The 17,675-nt window shown below is 37.9% G+C and overlaps 2 long non-coding RNA genes across 2 annotated transcripts; one reads left to right on the top strand and one right to left on the bottom strand.

Moving 5' to 3' along the window:
• Positions 1–286: 286 nt before the first annotated feature.
• Positions 287–12,724, bottom strand: LOC148848110 (uncharacterized). The gene is made up of 3 exons (XR_016100527.1): positions 12,373–12,724; positions 10,968–11,145; positions 287–1,052 (listed from the first exon to the last, which is right to left on the bottom strand). It is a non-coding gene; the product is annotated as an uncharacterized LOC148848110 (long non-coding RNA).
• Positions 12,725–14,231: 1,507 nt separating this feature from the next.
• LOC148848109 (uncharacterized) lies at positions 14,232–15,094 on the top strand. Its single transcript, XR_016100440.1, has 2 exons — positions 14,232–14,640; positions 14,861–15,094. It is a non-coding gene; the product is annotated as an uncharacterized LOC148848109 (long non-coding RNA).
• Positions 15,095–17,675: the final 2,581 nt, after the last annotated feature.

The following is a 17,675-nucleotide window of genomic DNA, read 5'->3' as shown; positions in this document are numbered from 1 at the left end:
TAGTCATAGTCTCCTGATGTTCTATTATGACCAACTCAAGGTTTGAGAAGTCGGAATTTTGACATGCAAGGAAATGGGTAGATATGTCATATGTGCTTTTCTAAAGATTCCAGCCCGGTTTTAATGTTGTTTCTGACCATTGAAAGGAGTAGCAGAAAAATGCTAGTAGTAATAGTAATAGATGAAGATGCCCATGGTTTTTATTTCCTCCCTACCTTTAGAGAAAAGATAAAAAATTTTGAAAAAAAAGGCAAATTTCGGAAACAAACTGGGTAGATATGTCATCTTTTCTTTGAAGTTCGTCTTCTTCATTTATATGTATGAGTTTGAATTGGATTTCCCAGCAAATAAATTATCAAAAGAGAAGACCAGCATGATAAGAGGGGTGGGTGGCCCGGAACAGACCCGGACCTCATTGATCATCCAATTGAATCTGAACCATAAGAACTAAGAAGGCATCCTCAGAGCAACATACTCTTCCCACTTTACAAAATTTAATGTGGATAAAGAGAAGCAACTTGTTTACCACCAGGCACCACCTTCCAGAAGAGAAATCCCCAGTGACTGTTGTGGAGATCAGGGGTCCAATCCCCCTCCAAAAGTGCTCTCTGTCTTAGCAGCAGGTTGACATACCACTAAAGTTCATGTCCCTCCCTTGCCTCTGATTTGATTCTTAGTGCTCTTAGACTTAGATGGTCATGGTAGGCCATCCAAAGAGAGGAAGGAATATGTTAAGGAATAAGAATTAAGAAACCATGAGAAGCTGTCCTTCGAGTTCTTTTTTCTTCCTTTTGGGGTTTTTTGAAGGAAAAGCCAGTAGTGGTCAGTAGTTAAAGGTAAAAGCAGCATCATCGAATCACATGTAATGAACAATTCCAACTGAACCAGAAAAGCCAGTAGTGGTCATGCACAGTCCGCTTAAAGACATTTTAATTCTTAAAGCACCTGGACCAGAAAGCATGCATATGTGTATGCGTAGAAACATAAGTACTGGACATCTCTCCCTCTCTCTCTCTCTCTCTCTCTCTAATCCCGTGGAAGAAAATCAGAAGCTGAAACAAAAACAAAAAAGGACTAGATCAAATAGAAAGAACTACCATAAGGGGTTTATGAGAATTCTAAAAAAGGCAATGTTCTTTCTTATTTCACATTACTTATATTAGCAGGCAAATGTAGATGTAAAAGTCATAGGCATTAACATTCAAAACCCTCTCCATTGGATTTGCTTTAAGACGTGAACTATATGATTTGTTCATATTTATTTCCTATGAGCTTTTTTAATGCTTAATGACGTTAGTACTTGTCTAGGTTTTTTTTATACTTAAATGCAGGCTTATGTATAACTTGCATATATACAGGCTTTTTAGGATAAGTTCTTAACGTATGTAATAAATCATAAAGCAGCTCAATCCAGCAAAGTTCAGGTCAAGAGTGCATTGCAGCAGTTAAATATGCAAGCCTATGTGGCAAAAACATGTAACATAAAAACAATCCGAGACATACCCTTGACTACTGTCTTAAACAACTCTAAGAAAAGCTTACTAGACAGATGCGAATCTTGTCAGACTTACACCCTATTAGGCTATTACTAAGATGACCATAGCTTTCATAAAACACATCAAACTCAGAAGATCTTGATCTTGTTGGATAAATAATTGAAATAAAAAACTGTTTAATGACATCAAAATCAAGTTAAAAAGACAAGTTTTGACCCTTTAAATCTTAGACTGCAAGAAAAGTGATAATTAAGATATCAACTTTCAAATTCCAAAACCTCCCCAATAAGGCTCTTTAAACTAGTTTGACCCTTTAGGATGATTAATCCTATCCATATGACAATAACAAGCTGGAAAATATCTTTCAAAATATTCAAATTGACTAAAAACTAAGGGGGTGTTCTTCAACATGAGCATTTTTGTTTCATTTGTTTATAAAGTTGCCACATCAGCAAAAAAATTGAAGTTGAACTGTGTTCTTGTTTTGCCTTCTCAAAAACAAAGTTGTTTTGTTTAAAAAACAAGTCATGCTTTTGAAACCATAAAAGCAATGGTTTTTAAAACAAAAACAAGTTTTGGGTACAGATATTATACGATTTGTGAAACATGATATCAAACACTGGATGAAAACATGATCTTTAAACCAGAAATTCAAGAATACATTTTGAGTTTCAGTTCTAGAAACAAAACAGCACACATACAACCAAGAACATGATTTATGTGTTTTTATTTTAACAAAAAATTTGCTTTCAAAATAGGTGGTTTTGATTTGTTTCTGGAACTCTGCAACAAGAAAAACACCACCAAAGTTACCTGAATATTATGAAATTGAAACTGGAACATGAATTTGGAGAAACTTGCTTTATCCTTGCATAGTTTCTTTATCTTGTCCATGTCTGCATCACTGGTGCTACCCAGTCATCGGTTTATTAGTTTGAGGGTTTGACTGAACAAAAGTGCAACTAAATGCAACCAAAAACTAGGTACTTAAAATCATGACAGGTCAAAGAAAAATGCTTAGCTGACAATGTAAATTGAATTGTATGATTTTTTTTCTGCTTTGGTATTTATCCAAATATTTACCTGTTTTTCTACTTAAAAAAATCCATCCATGTTATACTTCCTTACTGGAATTGAGATATTTACCTTGACAAGAAAAGGTTCCCTCATAGAAACGTGACAGATAAGAATCATTACTCAACTGTTTGGGGGGCGGGGTTTAAAATATATGTAAGAAATGTACCAAAAGGAACTTAAAGCCTGAGGAAATGAATATATTGGCAACTCCTTCAACTCCTTTAAACCATGTAATGTATGAAAATCCAAGGGACTTGCCCCTGGATGGTCACAACAACCATTGAACCGTTGGCAAAGGCAGAAATACCAGTGACAGCAGGATAGCAGATTTCTTTCCTATTAGACTCTTTAAATCCTACCTTCAAGAGGAAAGCAAAAAAAATGCCATTATTGCCCTATCAGGAAGGGTGTGGAAATAAAAATAATTGCTAATTTCCATATAGCAAAGATTTTGTATCATCCTTTTCCTTCTAGTATGGATTGTTTAGATGAAGCATAACAGCTGACATATGGAATAAATAGGCTTGGTTACCTGTGCTCCAATTTAACAAATATCAAGAAGATATCCAGGAATCCCACAAGAAAAACAGTTGAATCACAACTACCAAGGGGAAGAAATCCATGTTGACAACTTGGGGAACAAACAAAGGTAAAGCAAGACAGAAACCTGTCGTGCGTACATGAAAGTGACCATGGATTAATCTCCACTCTCAACCTGCTAAGGCCCAGACAGAGTTATCTAAGAATCATCCGTCCATTCAGGAATTCAACAGCTAGAAACCAGAAGAGTGTATCAGCACCATGGATATGTTCAAATATGGTGTATTGGACAATAAAGAATTACAGTTCTAGAAATTCTCAAATCTCAACTTGTTGAATGTACATTAAGGTATCACCATAAAAGTCATTTTAACTCCATGCCAATGCTCAGGAAAAAATGGCATGGCTTTTAAGGGGAACAAACAAACAAACAACCAAGGTTTTTATCTTGTAGGTTATTTCTCTTGTAAAATTACTATAAAAACCATGGTGTAACAGTCAAAAAGTTGAAGCCCTGAAGATGGTCTTGTCACATTTTCAGTTTTTACTGTTAAAGGATGAGGCTTTGAAGCCTTGAATTCTGTATTTTGCATGGTTGAAGCCTTCAAAGGACTAAAGATGAGAATGCAGAGGGTGTGGAGCAAACTTCTCTTCAACATGGCCAATGAGAGAGAGAATTAACTCACTGGTCAAGGTGGATAGGTAAGCTACCCACGTTTTTCAATTTGACTTAACAGAGTTCTATAGATCAACTTTACAATCATACTCTATCCAAAATCTAATTGAGTTGAGTTCAATATAGTTAAGTTGTCATATCCAATTTTAAAGCAATGAACATATTGTGGAGGTTGTAATAACAAAAGTACTTGCAATGAATCAAAGTTAATCAAGAGGTCTTTTTTCATTGATAATAGAAACTTTTATCAATGAAAAACAGGAAAATGGTAGAACTACAAACAAGGCACAAGGCACATAGGCATTCACATGCTTACTTGCAATGTAGACATGTATGTAGGTAAATAAATTCATGCTTAATTCATACATGAATGCATTCAAAGGTTTGTTTTGGGCTGAGTGTTAAATGTGTGGGGGTTCTTTGCTGTAAGGGGTCTTTTCCCTAACAACTTCTTGTTGTACCTTTTTGTTCCTTAACCTTAATAAAATTTTCTTGAGTTGCTGATAAAAAATAATGAATACATTCAAAGGTTAAACGTTTGGTTTATCTTTTTCATTTCTTTTTGAGTGTCAAAGTGCCCTTTTTGGTCTGGTAATCAACCTTGGTTTAATAGATCAAAATATAGCTTTTATTTCTGGAGTGCATAAAAAAATAGACCAACAAAGGAATGAACATTAGAAGTAAAAAGAATTGAAAATATGATGGCAGGAATTCACTCTTGTGTGAATTTGTGTGACCTGGGCAAAAAAAATTTATCTTATGAGCTCCATTTATGGGTTTTTTTATTTTTTTAAGAGAAAAGGTAAAGTATTTCATTAACAGGAGACTGAAAAAAGATCCAGCCTTGCCCACTGAGGAACTGAGAAAGGCAAAGCTTTGTACAACTCAGAAAAACCAAAAAAGAACATCATACAAGAAGATTTCTATACTCCAAAAAAGAACTGTAAGGGCAATTCTTGAACAGTTTGTGTGTTGCCACCCAGAAGTGTAACCCTCCCCAAATGCTTTTTAATACTTCCTCCTCTGATCTCAACTGATTTTCAAAGAGTCTCTTGTTTCTTTCCAACCAGATTGACCACACCACCACCGCTGGCAGCACCTTCCATACAATCTTACCTCTTCTCAACAGACCCCTTAGAACCCAACCCCGTAGCAGATCCAATACATTCCTTGGGAGGCACGACTGAACTCCAAAAACCTCTTTAACATTTTCATCCAAATTACCCAACTAAATCTGCAGTGCAGGAAGAGATGCTCCAACTTTTCAGAGTTGTTTCCAAATAGGACTCATCTACTTGGTTCTACTAGCCACCCTCTCTTTGTCAAATTGTCAGCTGTTAAGCACTTCCCTAATGCCGTTACCCATAGACAAAAGGAAAATTTTAGGGGAGCCACCGTTCTCCAAATGAGGTCTTCGGGAAAATTATCTTCCTCCTCCCTGCACAGGCTGCTGTTAAAAGATTTGGCTGAGAAACTACCTGATTTCTCCTTTGCCCAAATCCTCCTGTCCCCCCTTGTTGTATCCACCCTTATCACGCTCTGGATCTGCATCAACTCCTCCCATTATTCCACTTCCCAATCATTCAGGTTCCTTCTAAAACTGGGACACCACACACCTACTCCTCCATTTATGGGTTTCTTAGCCAAGAGAAGTATAATGAGCATAAAGGAAGCATTAAATCTACATTAAAAACATCAATAAATTTTAAAGAAGCAGGAACTTCAATTACATGAATTTACACTAACAAGGAACTACCAATCAGAAGAAAATTCCTACATATTAAATTTGGAATGAAAAGAAGTAACAGTGATAAATAAGGCAGTAGTTTTAACACCATAAATAAAAAATTGTTAGAAGAACCACTCTGATAATAAAATAGGACAATGTGGGCATAGCTGAATATTACTTCAGAAGAACCTCCTAAATTTTAGAGATCACAAGATCATCTAGGTTCTTGACAAAAGTGAAAATGTAGCTTCACATTTTATTGAACCTATGTTTTACTCAATTCTTTTACAATAATTGTAGTGCCTTATCATGTAGAAACTTCAATTCAGTATAAATTCCATGTCCCATACCTTGTCTTGACAAGTCATTTTCCAATCTGGATTAGGTTGGTTTTCTTCTTTTAATCAGGAAATTTCATATTGTCAACATATATCCCCTAATAAAAAGAAGACTAATAAGGCAAATAGATGTTTTCTAAAAAAGTGACAGGAAAAGCATACAACTAAGTTGAGCACAAGATTATTCTTGTAAAGAAAACGTTATTTAAGGAATGGGATATTATAACAATAATATCAAAATTCGGGAGAATATTGTCATTGGTCCAAGAGTTTTTTTTATCAATAAGGATAAATTTTATTAACTTCAAATTAAAGGAATTACATCAAGGTGGGAAAATTCTCCACCAAGAAAAACTTTAGATTTTTGCCCAAAAAATCTATTGTCTTGTAGTCCCTTGTTTAGCCAATCTGTCCACCACCCCATTTGCTGTTCTTCTCACCCATCTAAAAGCAACATCTATCTCCCTTGCTAAGGATTCTATTTCCCAGATAGTATGCCTGTAAACCATGGGATTTGGGTACTATTCCTTGCCCATGAGATAACCACTTGTGAATCCCCTTCCACCTCCAAGTTATGAAACCAAAATTGCTTAGCAAATTTTAGTCCCTGAAGTAGAGTAGACAACTCTATTATCAATGCATCACCATTAGCTACAGGTCCTGAATATAATGCAAGCACCTTCCCTTCTAAGTCTCAAAAAACCCTCCTATCCCAGCTATTGCTTGATTGCCTATGTAACTTCCATCAAAGTTAAGTTTTACACGTTGGCCACTGGTTGTCTCCATTCCATCATTGTTCTTTCCTTGTTTTGAGCTGACATAGCCACTCTTCCTTCTCTCAGAATATTATTTAGTGAGAAAGATTTAAATTCCTCCATGGGTTTTACCCAATGTGCTACTTTTATTTTTATTTTTTCCACTTTCCAGGATTTCCAAAGATCCCTGCCACATCTTGAGGAATCCATCTACACCCAAAGAGAGAACAAAGATGGTCCCAAATACAAAGCACAAAAGGACAGGATAAGAAAATATGGGAAATAGTTTCACCATTGTTTTTGCAAAGAAAGCACATGTGAGGAGAGAGGCATGTAATTGGCCTTATTTTTTGCTGCATGTCATTGGTATTAATCTTTCCAAGGAAAACTTCCCAGCAAAAAGCCTGAATTTTAGGAGGGATTGGCTTTCTCCAAATTTCTTTCACAGGGAAATTCACCCCTGAGGTAGAACGCTGAATTAAGAAGTTAAAAAAGGAAGCACAAGTAAATAGACCATCTGAGGAAATGGACCACGCTCTGTTGCCCTCTACACTTTGATCCAAGAAGATGGAATCAAGTTTGGCCAAGAGGAGGATGAGAGAATCACACTCCATTTCCCTTAGACCTCTTCTAAACCCAAAATCCCAATTTATCCTTGAGGCCAAGAAAATCACATAATTAGAAATGGGTTCACATTTGTAATCGGAGAGTGCATAAAGTGCAGGAAATTGAACCTTTAGAGGTTGACTACCTATCCAAAGGTCCTCCCAAAACCATACTCTTGACCATTGCCCACATCATACCGAATGAGATTAACAAAGAAAAGATATACCTCATAGATTGCTTTCCAAGGAGAGGAGTTTGCATTGAGTGCTACCTTTGCATCCCAGCCATTGTCCGATTGACCATGTATGCTTTCAATCACCTTTTGCTAGAGCTTGTTTCTTTCTAGGGGAAACCTTCATAGCCACTTTCCTGGAAGAGTTGAGTTCTTTTGGAGTAAGTTGCCCAAACCAAGTCCACCCTTTTCTTTGGGTCTACTAGCTTGTTCCCATTTCACTAAGTGATCTTTCTTTCCACCCCTTAGTTCCCACAAGAAATCCCACATTAGCTTTTCTAACTACCTAGAAATTTTAACAGGTATAAGGGCAGTGAACAAGAAGTAGATAGGAAGGTTGGATAGGGTTGCTTTGTGATGGAGCGCGATCCGGCCGGTCTTAGCTGTCAACGAACTCGCCTCTGAGCTAGATTTTCGGGGAGCCTGAAACGGGAAAGATGAGGGAACTCCGGGGGGAACCTGGTGTGATAACTCCGAAGCTCAAGTCAGTAATCTCTCAAAGGCAAAGTGTAGACCAGATAGCGCAAAGTTCACATACCTTGTTTGTTGGGGGCAGGGGGCTCTTATAATCACTTCACGCACTCGCTCCGAGGCCCTTGTCAGGTCGGGTATGATTACCCTTGCGTCTGTCAATTCGGCCATCGTCCTTTCTGTTGGGACAGAACCGTCACTGTCTAACCGTCTCTCTAACTGGAGATGGCGGTGTCAGGTGGCGGTGGCAAGTAGCCGTTTAGAGTGCGGCCGTCAAGCGTCAGATCCCAAGTCAGTCAGGTGCGGTGCCTTCGGGAACGGACTTCCTCAGTGTCAGGCATAGTACGGTTTGTTTGGTTTTGGTGCCCTAAAGGTGATGTGGAGTGGTGAGAGAGGCGAAGTCTCGAGTTCGGAGGTATGTATAGGGCATGTCAGTTCGGCAAGGGGTATCCCGAGCTGTTACAAGGCAGGCCAGTTTGGCGAGGTGTATCCCGAGCTGTTACAAGGTAGGTCAGTTCGGCGAGGTATGTCCCGAACTGTTGCAAGGCAGGTCAGCTCGGCGAGGTATGTCCCGAACTGTTGCAAGGCAGGCCAGTTTGGATTACTTTCCGGTTTGGGGCCAAGGGTGAGTTTGGGCCCCTAGTAGGGAGTTTGGTCCGCTGGTTTCTCCCCTTGGTGAAAACGCCTTAGGCTTGCTTTTGTGTTGAGCTGTTGCTTTTGCCACGTGTCGTATAACTGTGAGGTCGGGCCAAATCTTCCTTCATCACTTTGATCAAAGTTATCCTCCCTTCCAAAGAGATGTAATTCCTCTTCCAAAGAGCCAATTTTTTAGTAAATCTTTCCAAATAAGGCTTCTAAAAGCTCTTAGATCTTGGGTTTCCACCCAGGGGGAGTCCTAGATACTCTAAAGGCCACATTTTGATTTCACAACCTAAGAGCTCTGCTATATTAAGGACTTCCTCTTCTTGCAAGTTCATCTTCACCACAAAGCTTTTTCCAAATTTGAGCCTTAAGTTAGGCAGTTTCTCAAAGGAACTCACCAACTCTTTTAGGTTCCCTAGGGACTTAGAACTAGATTCCTCACTGAAAAGGATTATGCCATCTACAAATTACAAATGGGTGACTACAATCTCATCCCTTCCCACCCTCCATTCTCCAAATAAGCCATTCAAATCCGCCTTTGTGGCCATTCTGCTTAAGACCTCTGCAATAAGGTGAAAAGGAACAAACATAAAGGGTTACTCTGTCTTAAACCTCTCTTGTCTAGAAAGAAATCTCTAGCAGACCCATTAATCAGAACTGAATATTGCACTATTCTTAAGCATCCATCAACCCATAGCCTCCATTTTTCCCCAAATACAATTCTCTCCATAATCTCAAGAAGAGAGGACCAGTCCACCAAATGATAAGCTTTTTCTAAGTCCAATTTACAAATAAATCCTTTTCCACCCTTGTACTCCTTTTTAACACATTCTTTGATCACTAATATTTGATAAATAATTTGTCTTCCTTCAACAAAAGCTCCTTGAGATTGGGAGATTATTGTGGGTAAGACCTTCTTTATTCTACCTGAGAGGACTTTTGCTATTATTTTGTATAGGCCACCCACCAAACTGATTGGTCTGAAGTCCCTTGGAGTTTTAGCTTCCTTTCCCTTGGGCACTAGGGAAATGAAAGTGGAATTTGTTCCTCGTGAAATCTTCCCTTTCTGGTCAAATTCATCAAACACCTCTTTTAAATCCTTTTCCAAGACTTCCCAACAGTTGTGGAAAAATGCCATAGAGAACCAATCCAACCCAGGTGCTTTTAAATGGTTTAAATTTAAACCATTGTCCAATGGTCCAAGAGTTCACCATGTACTATTTAAATGGTTTAAACCTTTGTCCAATGTTGGTCCCAGATATACTGGATCTTGGGAGCAGAAGATTTGATATGAAGCTAACCTCCAGCATTTTTAGCATGCTCTCATACTCAAACTTGTATTCTTGTGCTAGTCAGGCTAAGGAGGAAGAAGGGTGACATAAGCAACAAATGTTTACATGAAAGTTAAAGCTGAAATCTTTCTTTTCCAAATTATCATCTATGTTCAGCTTGTAAATCAACAGATAAAGATTCTAATCCCCATCTATCAACTTTACAAGTCAGGCTTGACCATTCGTGTTCATAAAAAAATAAGCAACCTTGTGAATACATCAGCAAGACTAGCTATAATGTAAAAAAGCCAATGGTTTCCTGTAGAAGGAATATAAAGAATAAGGAAGAAGAAGAGCCATAATAAATTACAAACTATAGAAGTCATGATATTTCAATAATGAAGAAGGATCAGTTATCCTCATTATTTTGACAAAAGACTGATTTTCACTATTCCCATCTAAATCCATCAGCCAACAACACCAAACTTATCAGCAAAACAAAGAAAAGAATTGCCATGGCTTATAGTAATCGTACTCATGCTTATCGGAGCAACTACATCATTTTGGTAACCAAAATCATATCAATAACAAGGAAGAGTGATAAATTTCGACACATGCAAGTGATAGAGATTATGCATGAAGCTTGGACCAAATTGACCCAACCATTGACATAGATTGTGCTTGAGCCAGGAAAAGCAAATACACAAAGCTTGCATTGACAACCTAGGCACCCAATCCATCCTAAGCCCAGTTAAAACACAAATAACATGGACAGACTAGAAACTACGACATAGTTGTGGTTATTACCATAAGAGATCTCAGATCCACCATTCAACTGAAATTACCATAACAGATCTCTGCATAGAAAGAGGGATGATGATGTCTGACAAGATGGAACCATGTTTTAAAGGTTCCCCTTCCCCCACCACCCTAGTTTGTCCCTTTGTTTATCTAACAACCAAACAGATAGCAAATTGCAACAGAATTAAGATTTATGGTCTTTTGAAAATAAGAACATTGAGATATTGTCCCAACACTACAATTGTGCATCATTAGTATTTATAGGTGCTTAAAGGCTATCCATATGGTCTTAATCAGTTCCCATAAACATGAAACAAACACACCAGAACTTACACTGTATAGATTCATTGCCCAGAATCTATATCCAAATCTTGACAAGCTTGCCTTTATCAGCAGATGCAAATAGAATTATAGACTCCCTTCTGCACCAAAACAAACTGATCTTATGGAATCAGTATGAAGAGGTACCCTAGGCCTGGAGTTATCCACTAATGAAACTGAGCAATCTCCACTGCAAGAAAAGAACAAATAGCAAGCCCTTTTTGTCAGAACCATGCTCTAACTTCTGATAGAGTTTAATGTAGTTGTAATAGTGCAATTGACACAGTAAGCAAGCCTATTGACCAGGTAATCTTTAACTTTATTAAACTTAGCAGTTACGAAGTGTTTGAAGTAGCAAGACATTTTGTGTATGTTTTATCTCCTTGTTTTGATTTATTCCTTATTTATATAATTTTTTTGTTGGTCCTTTGTATATAACTTTTCCATATTAAAAGAAAAAGAATATATTCTTTTCTAACTAAAAAGAATATGATATTTAAATTGATTTCAAGTCAAACAGATTCACATTAAGTACTCATTCTCTCTATAACAAAAACTTCCACATTGTGATAATCAAAGCTTCAATTGTTTCCACAAGCAACTGAAGATTTTAAAATAGATCATTACAAATATATTGTTTGTTTCTCTCTCGGTTTCTACCAAATCAAACATGATGTATCGAAAAAAAAGAGGCCTTGTCAAATTGAACGGTTGAATATACACGAAATTACTATAAAATTAACTCAAATTGAACGCTATACTTGTTTTCAATTTTTGTTCTGGCACAAGTTGTTTCAATGTAAAAAAGGCGGGAAAGGATTACTCTCTGAAATACTCATCTCTATATTAGCCTTCCTTGCGCAGAAAGTTTTCCATTCCTTCCCCCATTACATTGAACAAACGATGCTTTTATGATTCAAAATCCAAATTACCTTCAGCAAGTACAGAAATACGTCAACCATTAAAAAATGTTGGTTTAACATTTAAATAGAATCCATTAATATCTTTAATACTGATTACTGAGGAACTTGCTTAATGCCCATGGAGAAGAGGGATAATCCATTCGCAATATTCTATTTGGGGGTTCCTTTGTGTCTCTTGAAGAACCACTTCTTCGTGATTCATTTTCAAGTTTCATAATATCTTCACGCATTTTCTTGTCGTAAAGCGTTGTTGAAGGTCGTCCTGCATTTGGATAATGAATTGCTTCCATTATGCACTTCGGAGTTTAGAAACATTTCAATTTCTTTGACACACATACACACACAGATCACTGTAAATAAAAGAAGCGAAGCTCTGAGACGGGAGAGACTGCCACAGATTTCTTTATCGAAAGAACCGCAACTAAAGCAGGAGAAGAAACCTTTCTTTCTCTCTTATTTTCTCCCTCTTCAACCAAAGATTCTTTTCATTTTACCTCTGACAGATCTTTCTCCGCCGGTTGGTGTTGGTGTCTAGGTGGTCTGCTGAGACTCTGCTGCTCACCTCTACCTTACTTCGAGTCAGAGATTTTAGGGATTTTTAGCGAGAATTCAGATTTACTCCCGGAGATGTTCATGATGTACGGCTGAAAATGGCTGTAAGTATCATTTTACGATAGTAGTTCATAGTGTGCGTCGTGTTTAGACTTTAGCACATCCGATTAAACAAATCCGAATCGGGCCGGTTGGGTTGGTTGGTTTTCCATGCCGTCGGATTAGACTAAGAGTCCGGATCTGCTGACGACGATACATTACTGGCCACGCGCATCCAGCTATACATCAGGAATATCAGTGTTATAAAGTACAATCAATGTTTTTGATGTACGACGAGATGCGCGTGACCAGCAATGTCCTGATCCGAACTCGGTTAGTAGTTAATAAGTTAATAGGGGATGTTTTTCGTGGTTAACTTCGAAGTTCGAACAAAGTGTGGTTGTGTACTTGTGTTTTAAAATTTGATGGGTCGTAAATCTGGCCCAGGTTGAATCTCCACGTGGAAGTTTGACGAAGTGATGGTAAGCTGAGTCGAAGAATGGTGATGTGGCACACCTATATGCCCTGAAGGCTAACGCTGATGCGCAATGTAACCGTCAAAGAGAATGGGGACACTTGGCAAACATCATAACGCTAAGATCAATGCCAAGTGAAATGACATGTTCCCTCCCCTCTCCTCTCAATGAGAATCCATTACAACCAATTCTGATTTAGATTCTAAACTAAACCAAACAGATGAAGAGAATATATCATTCTGATTCCAACTCCGACATGTCCCACAAGCAATGACCACACCGACACTCTTTAACGCGTACATAAGGGCACATCGCCCACAATGAGTTAGAATAACTATCGGCCCTTGCCTATCGAATATTTGATGGGACTCAATGAGTCTTAACATTGTTGTGCGAGGACAGATCCTGATGATGAATCCATCCCTTGACATCGATTGGGTTTTGGGAGGATGACCAATCAGCCTATATCAAGATTTTATAGCTTTATAGTACAGGGGGGAATGCATTCTGACCATGCATTGATATCAAATTTATACATTGCGTGTATCCGTACTTCTCCCTCGTTTTACAAGAAGGGTGGCAACATGACATCGTGATTGGTAGCACTACTCGTTCAGATTCAGTTGCATTTCTGACCAGAAGAGATGAAAGACACACTTGTGATCACTACGGATGGGTTGGGCATACAAAGGATACGTGTTATAAGCTTCATGGGTATCCTCTAGGTCATCGTCTCTACAATTAGGATGCCTCACATTCTAATGCAAATCAGGTTTCATGTGAAACTAATACAAACTAATCTGCTGGAAACTTTCCCTTCACTCCAGCTCCATATCAACAACTACTAGCATTACTCAATAAGTCTCCTCATAGTGCCAACCTTGCAGATTTATTTCTCAATCAGAAAGCATGTTATCAGGTATCTTTCTTGGTCTCACTTCAATTTTTTCAGCTACTCCGTGGATATTAAACACAAGAACCACCACATGGTTTGTTCAGTTTCTTTGTTATCCACCATTGTTGTTGTTGGTTCTTCAACTATCAAGTTACCAAATGGGTTTAGTGTGCCTGTTGTTAGAGAAATTACCCGTTGGGTAGGACCCGGATTGTGGCCCATCATGGTGGCCACGATCTAGATTGAATTGGTCCAAATCCAATCACCCTAATTAGAACTCATTATGAGGGTGTTGGACTTAAACAATTTCCTAATAAAACAGCCCTATAAATTAAGGGATTTGTGAGATTCAAATTTTAATTTAAATATCCCATTTACAATTTTGGAAACCATGAGGGAATTAAATTCTCTCTAATTAGGCAAAATCTTTGATAGGAAGATTGCCTAAAAGAATGACTAGAGAGAGGACCCATCTCCCCTACGCGTGTAATCCCTCTTGGCTTTTCTCCTTCAAGCTTCACTCTCATTTTGCTCTCCCAAAAAGAAAAAAAGAGTGCTCCCTATTAGCACTGAACTAGAGAATTAATACACAAGAGAGATCAACTAGAGGTCTAAGGGGTTATTACAGTTCTCGCGAGTCAGGGACTATGATCGGTGTGAAGCTGTTGAGTAGCTCGACTGTATCAATCCGAAGCAAGGAATCAAAGTTTAGCGGGGTTCGATTCAAGGAAGTAAAGCGGTTTCGATCAATACACTTATTGATAAGGGAGTTCCTTGCACAGAGGTTATGGCGACTGGAGGTAAAATTTTATTTTAAATTGTTCATTTATTTCGGTTGAACAGATTTTGGTCGACTAACACCTGTTACCCATATTGGAACAGTTACTTTAATGCCCTTCATTATCTTAATAGTAATTCTTTGTATTCCATCTTTTGGTTTTAACGTTATTCCAGTGCACAAACTTACCACACAATGTCAATGTGTCGTAAAGTTTCTCACATGATCATTGTCTTATACAGGACCCGTCATTGAAGACAATGATTGGAGCGGGTAAGCAAGGTGGACCCGTCATTGAAGCATGCCATAACTACTATTATTTCTCATGACATTTGGCATAAACAGATGGGGGATCCTTATAACAATCGCATGAGTCTTTTGTCCAAAGACATTTCGAGTTTGATAGTTCTTAACAATGTTGAACCTTGTGATATTTGTCATTAATTTAGCTAAATAAAGTCATTTGTCATTTCCAATCAGTTCAATTACTACAACAAGACATTTTCAACTTGTTCATTATGATATTTGGGGGTGGTTATCATACAACCACTTTGAATGGTTTTCATTATTTTTAATATAGTTGATGATTTTTCACAAAGCACTTGGGTTTACTTGATGCATCATAGATATGAAACTCGTGCTATTTTTATTTCTTTGTACATCCAATAAGTTAGGAGTGGCAATGGCCTTGAGTTTTACATGGATGATTTTTTTAATGACAAAGGAATTGTTCACCAACGCATGCACATTCCTCAACAAAATGAAGTTGTTGAGAGAAAAAATCGCCACATCATTGAAGTTGCTCGTGCCTTATTATTTCAAGCCGAACTATCCACTCATTTTTGGGGAGATAGTGTGCTAACAACTACCTATCTCACAAACCAAACACCGATTCCACTCCTTTCTAGTAAAAGACCATATGAAGTCTTCTTTGGTTTGAAGCCTTCATAAACTCACCTCCATGTGTTTGGTTGTTTGCGCTATGCAACTATAATAAATCCTACTCAAACCAAATTTGGTCATCGTGTATGTAAGTGTATTTTTTAGGGTTATGGCAAAAAGCGATATCGAATTTATGATCTTGAAACTCAAACAATCTTTGTTTCTCGTTATGTTGTCTTTTATGAAGATGTCTTCCCCCTCTTGTCAAGTGAAACCGGTTCCTCTCATATTGTACCATTACCCGTGCCAGACTTACATGTCACTCCACTTATTGGATCAATGGCCCCACCCACCGTCTTTACATGAATCATCCTAGGGTCCTTCTTCACCTTCTCTGCCAATATCTTCTTCAATAGAGTCTTTTGTCCCTCCTAGGCGGTCGAATGGCATGCACCACCATACTTACAAGATTATCATTGTCAAATTGCTATTGGCTCCTTGCTCAATCCATCATCTACTTCCTTTATAGGAACATCTATAAGTACATCACACCCTCTCTCTTGTGTTTTATCTTATGATAAACTATCCCCTGCTTACAAAGCATTCTCAATGTATCTCTCTTCCACACAAGAACCGCATAGTTTACAACAAGCTATGCATAATTCCTTATGGAGAAAGGCTATGGCTAAGGAGATTCAAACTCTTGAAGCTGATAATACTTGGACTCTCACTTTACTACCTCCAAGTAAAGAACCTATTGGATGCAAATGGATTTACAAAGTCAAGTATAAATCTAATGGTTGTATTGAAAGATATAAAGCTTGTCTTGTTGCTAAGGGATATAATCAAAAGGAAGGGCTTGATTATCATGAAACTTTTGCTACCATAGCAAAGCTTGTCACTGTTTGTTGTCTCCTTGCGATTGTTGCAATTCGTAATTGGCATTTATATTAACTTGATGTCAATAAGGCTTTCCTTCATGGATACCTAGAAAAAGAGGTTTATATGGATATCCCTCTCGGTTTTTCATGACAGGGGAAGCATAGGGTATGCAGATTGAACATATCACTTTATGGTCTTAAACAAGCATCTCAACAATGGTTCGTCAAATTATCTGCTACCTTGATTGCAATAGGGTACACACGATCAAAGGCCGATAACTCCCTCTTCATATGCTTGACTACCACTTATTTTACTGCTATTCTCATATATGTTGATGATATTATCTTGGTCAGAAATGATTTTTCTTCTATTCAGCAGCTCAAAGATCATTTTCACCACCAATTTCAAATTAAAGACCTAGGGCAGTTGAAATATTTCCTTGGTCTCGAGATTGCTCATTCTTTTAGTGGGATTCACTTATCCTAACGTAAATATGCTTTAAGAATACTTAATGATGCTGGTTTTCTTGGTTGAAATCTCCTGTTCCCATGGAGCAACAACTCAAGCTTACCTTCATTGATGGAAATCCGCTCTTTGATCCTTTTTCTTATTGTAGATTAGTGGGGCATCTTCCCTACCTCACCATTACATGGCTCGACATTGCCTACTCTATGCAAGCGTTGAGCCAATATATGGACAAGCCATGCCTGCCGCATCTTGATGCAGCTCATTAGATCTTGCATTTTATTAAGATTAAGATGGCTCCAAGACAATGAATACTATTTACTGCTTCTAGTTCTTTGCAGTTTCATGCATATTGTGATTTTGATTGGGCCAGTTGCTTTGAGTCTCGTCACTTTGTTTCAGGTTATCGTAACTTGCTTGGAGCATCACCCATCTTGTGGAAATCAAATAAGCAAAGCACATTCTTTCGCTCCTTTACTGAAGTGGAATACAGAGCTATGACCTCTACTTGTTGTGAACCCCAATGATTATTTTATTTATTACAAGATTTACAAGTATCTTATCATCGACATACTTTTCTTTATTGTGACAATCAAGATGCTCTACACATTGCTACTACTCCCATGTTTCATGAATGCACAAAACACATAGAGATTGATTGTTACATCGTATGAGAAAAGCTCCAGCAAGGCTTGATTTGCACTATACATGTTTCAACTTCTAATCAACTTGTCGATGTTTTTACCAAACCCCTAGGTGCAACACAACTTCATTATCTCACACGCAAGTTGGGCATTCTCAACATTCATGCCCCAACTTGAGGGGGAG

The sequence above is a fragment of the Nelumbo lutea genome, chromosome 6 (genome assembly GCF_056320005.1).
Source record: "Nelumbo lutea isolate HS-2025 chromosome 6, American lotus-T2T, whole genome shotgun sequence".
Classification (NCBI taxonomy): Eukaryota; Viridiplantae; Streptophyta; class Magnoliopsida; order Proteales; family Nelumbonaceae; genus Nelumbo; species Nelumbo lutea.
Note: the sequence above shows the minus strand (reverse complement) of the source record. Positions and strands in the feature narration are given on the sequence as shown.